Source organism: Rhinatrema bivittatum, unplaced genomic scaffold, assembly GCF_901001135.1.
Source record: "Rhinatrema bivittatum unplaced genomic scaffold, aRhiBiv1.1, whole genome shotgun sequence".
NCBI lineage: Eukaryota > Metazoa > Chordata > Amphibia > Gymnophiona > Rhinatrematidae > Rhinatrema > Rhinatrema bivittatum.
In genome coordinates, this window is record NW_021821071.1 from 63,999 (window position 1) to 72,475 (window position 8,477).

The 8,477-nt window shown below is 44.7% G+C and overlaps 1 long non-coding RNA gene across 1 annotated transcript; it reads right to left on the minus strand.

Annotated features, from left to right (window-relative positions):
- Positions 1-146: 146 nt before the first annotated feature.
- Positions 147-8,466, minus strand: LOC115082431. Its single transcript, XR_003854166.1, has 3 exons — positions 8,279-8,466; positions 1,514-1,639; positions 147-1,081 (listed from the first exon to the last, which is right to left on the minus strand). It is a non-coding gene; the product is annotated as an uncharacterized LOC115082431 (long non-coding RNA).
- Between the last annotated feature and the right edge of the window lie 11 nt (positions 8,467-8,477).

Sequence of the window (8,477 nt, forward strand, 5' to 3'; positions counted from 1 at the left end):
TCAGCCACGATTTTGCACGACTGCCAAAAATGCTGGCTGTGTTACTCGTGTGGAAGGCAGACAGGACTGGTGTATCCAGTTCTCAGATGTCTATTTTAAATCACTCCCATAGCTTTTTTTTCACCCCACTACTTTTTTAAGACATGGAGATGTACGTCTAACTGTTACAGCACAACAAAGAAATCACTAATCTCTAATTACATGAACAGTGCCACCTGGCTTCATTGTTCACAGCTTCTATGAGTCAACCACCCTCCCCCAGAGCTGCAAACAGTTTGGATTAAATGCAACACAGACAGTGGCAAAGTAAAGAAAAAGAGATTTAAATTGGACTCAGCTCTGGCGAATATTGGTAGTACAATGCAGAAAAGGTCAACCCAAGCCCTTCTCCCCCGCTGAGTCACCAATGAAACGAATTCTCCAGGGAGACATAAAATGCAGTTAGAACGAATAAATTCGGACCTGATGACAATGCTATGGGAGTCTGAGGGTGGGGAATGATAATGGAGAGATGTCTTCTTCTTTGCATGGCTGGAGAAGGCAGCGCATTGTAGTTTAGTGACAAGGTCATTAATCCACTCCAGGGCTTCAGATGAGGAATGGGCTGTTCTGCAGAGAACTTCAATAAGTGACCGATCTGGGTGGCCAGTCACACTTTGGGCTGCTCCTCACATTCTGTTTATGAAACAGGTAGGCCCACCTTCCATGGCCTGATCTTAGATGATTCAAGGTTCTCCAAATTCTCCAGGTGAGTTTCAACCCTGCGACTTCCTTACTTGGGTCAGATACCAAGTTTCTCTTGATGGCATTATCTGCAGCATCTCGACGTGGGGCTGGCCTCAGTTTGGAAGATGCGAGCTGTGTTTCAAGAAGAGCTGCAAGACTTCAAGCAAATACATGGGGGATTTTTAAGATCTTGTATCAAAAGAACAGTTCCACAGGCCATCTCAGCTGGGGGTGTTTTTCTAAAAGACTGTTTTCCTTGCAGACATCAGGGTGTTGGGAGCCATTCGAGCCATGTTGATCTCAGTATTCCCGAAAAGATCCTCATGGCTCCCTGCTGATGAATATAACAGGGGTGCTGGTGAAAGATGGGAGGAGAGAGAAAGGCATGAGAGGGTGAATTCCTCATTGTTAGAGGCAAGCTTGTGACCAGTGATCTTAAATCTGGTCTATCACCTAGCTATGACAGATGTGTTTGGGTTGGGTTTTTTTAAATCAGGAACTAAAATATCAGAAAACTGTGGGAAACTATTTTATTTATTTATTTATTTAAGGTTTTTATATACCGGCATTCATGAAGCGATCACATCATGCTGGTTTACAAATAAACAGGGGTGCAATAAATACATCAAAACAGAAATAATGTGTCGAAGAAAGCAGTTACAATTAACAAGGACTATTGAACTGGGATCAGAGGAAATAAAGATAGTTTAGCAGAGACTACATTATATACAAGGAGATGAGGTACAGCTGCTGTGTTGGATATGTATGATATGGATATGTACAATACCTTCTTACATCCTTTGACTAGTTTGGCAATCCTCTCCCTTTCAAGTCCTTTCATTCTTCTGATGTAAATTAAATTCTCATCGATCCATCTCACCAAAGTTTGCACGCTGCTGACTCCAACAGGTCCCTTGCATTGGTTAAAAAAAAGGGGGGTGGGTGTCAACTTAAACTATCTGTATTTGGATTTTCAGAAGGTGTTCAACAAAGTCCCACATGAGAGGCTTCTAAGAAAAATAAAAAGTCATGGGATAGAAGGCGATGTCCTTTCGTGGATTACAAACTGGTTAAAGACAGGAAATAGAGAGTAGGATTAAATGGTCAGTTTTCTCAGTGGAAAAGGGTAAACAGTGGAGTGCCTCAGGGTTCTGTACTTGGACAGTGCTTTTCAATATGTATATAAATGATCTGGAAATGGGTATAATGAGTGAGATGATCAAATTTCCGGTGTTAGATTCGTGGACCCTTGGGCCGGCTGAGTCGGATGGTGATGCACTGTGGGGAGCCCACAGCGGATGTCGCAGCCGGGAGGTGGCACTGAAGAGGTGGTCCTGGGAAGGCTTCACCACTGGAAGCCTGAGGTCCCCCCAGGAGGAGCCTGTAGGAATCCGGGCCTCTTGGACTTATGCAAGATCCTCTGCGACCAAGGACCTGAAGAGAGATGCTGAAGAGGTAGTCCAGTGAAACGGCTGAGCCAGGAGGTCAGAAGAGACTTCACCCTCGGAAGCCCACGGTCCCCCCGTCCCCCCCAGGGAGAAGCCCGTGAGGACCCGAGCCACTGGGACTTAGGCAACACCTCCTGGCAGGTGAAGAACCGGATACCTGTGGAAGGCGAGAGGTCAGGAGCCAGAGTCCAGCCAGGGACGAAAGCTGAAGCCGGAGTCAGTGGACGAGCCAAGGTCGGAAGCCAGAAGTCAGAAGCCGGAGTCAAAGCCAGGGGCAGAAGCTGAAGCCAGAGTCAGTGGATGAGCCAAGGTCGAAAGCCAGAAGTCAGAAGCCAGAGAATTCAGAAGAATCACAACTCAACTCAGAAGGAGCCTCGTTGCAAGGCAGGGCATTGAGGCAGCTGCAGGGTTTAAATATCCCAGCAGCGTCTGACATCATCTCTAGGGCTGTCCTTCGTTTCCCGCGCTGGCCCTTTAAATCCGGAGCCCCTATGCGCACGTGAGCTAAGGGGGCGGGGCCAGGCATCGAGGATTGGCGGCGTCTCCCTCGCAGGGGAAACACCGCGGCAGGAGCCAGGTCAGGCCTAGACGCCGAAGAAGCCTTCCAGCAGTCCAGGCCGGCCCCGAGGTAGGTGGAGGGACCGGGGCACGGCCCGGGACCGTAACATCCGGGTGACACAAAATTATGCACTAAAATCTCAAGCAGATTGTGATGAATTGCAGGAGGACCTTGCAAGACTGGAAGATTGGGCTTCCAAATGGCAGATGAAATTTAATGTGGACAAGTGCAAGGTGATGCATATAGGGAAAAATAACCCATGCTATAGTTACACAATGTTAGGTTATATCTTAGGAGTTACCACATAGGAAAGAGATCTAGGTGTCAGAGTGGGTACTACATTGAATCCGTTATGATGGCTCTACCGAATGACGGTATATAAAACTCAACAAATAAATAAATAAATTGAAATCATTGGCTCAATGTGCTGTGGCGATCAAAAAAGCAAACAGAATATTAGGAATTATTAGGAAGGGAATGACTAAATCCCATAAACTGGTATCACCTACAACTTGATTGCTGACCCTTAATTCTACATTGCCCAAAATAAGAATCCATGCCAAAGGCACAGGGAAACAGTGACTTTCCCAAAATTGCCTAGTAGATAGTATAATAACCAGGATTAAGAGATAACAACATGCCCATATTTACAGAGATTCAGTAGCAAAGCCAAAATTCAAACTTTTATCCCTGAGATCTAACCACTAGGCTGGGAGGTGTGGAAGAACACGAAAATATTCCTAAGGAGAATATCTTGTTAAACTCTCAAAAAGGTGGATTGAACCTTACTCCTAAGAGAGATCAGTGTTTCCCTTGAAATAATACCATCCGGTTCTCTTGGATGCTTACATGCACCTCCCAGGAATAGCAATGTAGAGAGGAAAATCGATCACATGACTAGACCAAACACAATTGTTGCAATGAATCTACTGCTCCGTGAGATGACGTAACAGCAGTAGTGTCTGTGTAATGATACAAATGTGCCAAGACAGCCATATGCTGCATGGATGTGCCAAGAGAGCAAATATTCAAGCGGTATAAAATTCTGTCAGGACAACAAACAGAAAACTCTCCTATGAACAATATTATTCTACTGAAATACCGAGGAGCTTGTCTATTTTGGATTCCGTGTACTATGAGCATTGCTCCTTGTCTTAACAATAATTTTAGTACCAACGGCATTTTTAAGGTAAAGATAATCATAGTCTAGATATTGCTTCAATATACAGATGATAACGTAGGAAAACAATCTTCATTCTTCCTTTTTGCAAAAAAAAATGAACAGTTTCAGATGCCCCTACCTATTGATTCATCAAGCAAAAGGAACTCGTGCCACTCCTAACTGGGAAGATAGTTTCAAATCACCCCCCCACCACTCATAAAACAATGACATTCCAACCAAAAACTAAGGGTGATGCTGGACCTTTGCCAAATATCTCAAGAAGAAACCATCTAGATCCACTCCCTGGAAAGGACATTGCAATGTACCAAAATACTGAAACAGATCATCATGCCATGCTGGCTCAGACCGATGGTCCACTGATCCCAGCATCTTATCTCATAGAATGGCCAGTCCAGGTTGCCTGGAAGTATCCAGCAAATCCCAGGGTCTCCTACAGTGGCCAGCCCTGGTTGACGCAGGCAGTACTGAATCTGTTGATATTGTCTCCTTCCTCTGCTAGTGTAAGGAAGGCATACTCACAATTACAAAGGACCCAAAAGGACGCAATCGGGGAGACAGTTGGTGACTCCCTTCTGAAACAGACGGAGGCATCTACCCGACTCCCTCCAAGCCATTACCATTAGGAACAGCAGAAGACAGCTGAGTCCCTCCACTACCAACCTGCTCCTTTCAGATCAGCATCCGTGGCCCAAGGCAAGCCCCCCACCATTGGGATTCTGGTTTATAAATGCTACCCAGTGGTGAGAGGGGAAGGGAGGAATGGGAGGGAGAGGAAAATGATGTGGTGAGGGAGGGGACACGGGGAAGAGGGAATGGACAATAAATGCAGGGCTGAGGAGACAGAAACAGCAGGTAGGAAGAGAAAGGAGGGAAGGAATAGTATAAAAGGATACGTGGTAAGGATCGGATTGACATCAAGCGTACACCTGATCTCCGGCCCTTCAACAAACCAGGCTGTTTGTAGAAGTCTTTGGCCCATAACCTAGGCCCTATTGTTTTGCCTCTCTCGAGCTTGGCCACCGAACTCTATGCTAGTCTTGCAGCCTTAATCTACCTCATTTCCCTTACTGACCGAGAGGTCTCCATTAGGGATGTGCATTATCACATCCATTTTGGCGGACATGCATGTACCTCTAGTACACACGGGAAAATGGAGACTATTACATGTATCTCATTATTAAAAATACATGCACACGCTCCATTTCCTGCATGAACTAGAAAGTCAGCGAGGTGGTATGTGCATACCCGCCGAAACGGATGTGATGAATGCACATCCCTAGTCTCCGCTAGATGGCCCTAGATCCCTGTCCTTGCAGCTAGAAGGGATATACCATACCTTACAGTACCTCCCCCTGATGCTGGCTGGGTGATATATTCTCATTCCAGAAAGGCGACCGAGTCTAGGGACAATGGAAACAGTGTCGTTTTGAAGAGGGAAGAAGTATTTTGTGTGTTCTCCAAGTTCAGCCCTCAGTCTAGCACAGAGAAGGGGAGACACTGTCATGCCAGGTCTTTGTAATAAAGACTGCTGGGAAGGAAGGAAGACAGAGAGAGGTTTTTTCCTTTTGATGAGTTCAGTGATTTTTGTGTATTTGACCTGTACCTTCTGGGAGACAGAAACCCCTCTCCAGGAGGGCAAGAGGAAGCTGTACAACTTCTCGCCAGCCAAGAGGACATTGCAGCCACCACATAAAGGTTCCAGTATTTTTTCTAAGATTGAGTTTTGCCATCTTTTTAGGAAGGAAGTATTTTTCTGCCTCCTTTCCTTGCCCAGATCTGGAAGTTAAGAGTTGCTTCCAGAACAAACCTTTCCCCCAGAAAGGTCCCCTGCTATGTGAGTTGGACAGAAGAGGAGGAGGACACCTATAGAGAACCCCAACCAAAGTTTCCACCCCAGGATGCAGGACAGCATCCAGGCCAGAGATCAGAATGTGCACCCTGAACCTCAGCTACTGTGGGAACCAGGGACCCTACCCACTGCTAGGACACCCCGGCCACAATGGGATATAAAAAAGGATACAAACACCTCAACGACCTACCCTGAGGGATGCTTACACAGGAAGAGAGACACTAAGAACTTGTACTCTCTGGCCATCAGTAAACCTGGATGTATTTGGACATTATGTTGCTTATACATTTTTATTGCTTTACTGCCAATCACAGTAAAATATTATTTGAACACCCATCCAGTAAGTCATGCCTGGTCTGTAATTGTTCCTGCCCCAAAGAGCCAGGACAATGTACACACAAAGGAAGATACACCTGTCTTGGGCCTAAAAGCTTGTCCTTTCCCCCGACAGCAAGAGCCCATCCCTGGGAATGACAGCAAGAGAATGGAGCCCCCAGATAGAAATGAGTTTATGGACCCCTTGAACACTGTAAATCCACATATACCATTTCCATCTCCCCTGACATCTACCTGTGAATTACAGCCCCAGATATTCTAGACTGCCTCACCTCGCTCCATCTTATAAAGATTAAGTTGATTTCCTTTACTGTTCTTTTCCCCTTTTCTTATATGATTTGTTCTTTTATTGCAGTTGTACATTATACATATATCCTTCTTGCACTCCTGCACACTGTAATCCCTCTCATTTTGTTCGAGGGGCTTTCTGTAGACCTTCTACTGTGTAACAAGCTCTGAATTCACCAGCTGGAAGAGTGTGAAATAACTAGATGATGATGAAAGGTGAGAAAAGGTAATAAAAAAAGGAGATAGAGCAGCTTTTAAACTAAATCAAAGGGGAAAGCAGACAGTCACCCAGCTGTGCATGGTTCGGAGGGAGGTATCTTTGAAGGATACTATTGAAACATTAGAGTTAGGGCATTGCAACAGAGAGATTCCAATAATAAGAAAAGTAGTCCAAGTGCCTATAATTAAGACTCACCTGAGCTAAGATTCCAATTTATCTTTGTCAACTGATTGGCAGAATGTTAATACAAACAAAAAGCACACTTTGAAATGTTTGTATGCTATTGCCAGAAGTCTAAGAAGTAAGATGGGAGAGTTAAGAGGATATAGCAGTGAAAGATGACAGACATAATTGGCATCTCAGAGACCTGGTGGAAGGAAGATAACCAATGGGACAGTGCTATACCACGATACAAACTACATCACAATGATAGAGAGGAGCAACTCGGTAGCGCTTTATAACTGGAATGACAGAGTCCAAAAGGATAGAGATCCTGAAGAGACTAAATGCACAATTGAATCTTTATGGGTAGAAATCCCTTGTGTGTTGGAGAGAGTATAGTGATAGGAGTATACTACCGTCCACCTGGCTAAAATGATGAGAAGGACAGTGAAATGGTAAGAGAAATTAGGGAAGCTAACCAAATTGGTAGTGCAGTAATAATGGGAGATTTCAATTATCCCAATATCCATCTGCTGGAAGAGAGGCAAAACCCAGCCATCTGGACTGATCTGGGTACATACAGGGAATGGGAGATTTCAATTATCCCAGTATTGACTGGGTAAGTGAATCATCAAGTCATGCTAGAGAGATAAAGTTCTGGATGGAATAAATGACAGTTTTATGGAGCAATTGGTTCAGGAACCAACGAGAGAGGGAGCAATTTTAGATCTAATTCTCAGTGGGGCACAGGATTTGGTGAAAGAGGTAACGGTGGTGGGGCCGCTTGACAATAGTGATCATAATATGATCAAATTTGAACTAACGACTGGAAGGGGGACAGGAAGTAAATCCACGGCTCTAGCACTAAACTTTCAAAAGGGAAATTTTGATAAAATGAGAAAAATAGTTTAAAAAAACTGGAAAGTGCAGCTACAAAGGTTAAGAGTGTGCAACAGGCATGCACACTTAAAAAATACCATCTTAGAAGTACAATCCAGATGTATTTCATGCATTAAGAAAGGGAGAAAGCAGGTCAAACGATTGCCAGCATGGCTAAAAAGTGAGGTGAAAGAGGCTATTTTAGCCAAAAGATCTTCATGTAAAAATTGGAATGAGCAGTCAGAAGAAAATAGGATAAAGCATAAGCATTAGCAAGTTAAATGCAAGAGACTGATAAGAGAGGCTAAGAGAGAATTTGAAAATAAGTTGGCTGTAAAGGCAAAAACTCATAATAAAAACTTTTAAAAATATATCCGAAGCAGAAAGCCAGCGAGGAGTAGGTTGGACAGATAGATGATTGAGGGGTTAAAGGGGTACTTAGGGATGATAAGACTATAGTGGAAAGATTAAACAAATTCTTTGCTTAGGTGTTTACTGAAGAGGATGTTGGGGAGATACCCGTTCCGGAGATGATTTTCAAGAATGATGATTCAAATGAACTGAACCAAATCACGTTGAACCTAGAAGATGTGGTAGACCAGACTGACAAACTAGAGTAACAAATCACCTGGACTGGATGGTGTACACCCCCGAGAGCCTACCGGGGAGCGATGGAGGTCTTGGTGCCCTAAGGGCCCCAGAGGAGCTTACAGTCCTTGGAGCGGGGAGGACGAGATACCCCACAACCTGATCCATTTCACTAGGGGAGGAGCAGGCAAGCCCATGACCCTCCCCCAGGTCCTTAAGAGGTGAAAGGAGCTCGCAAC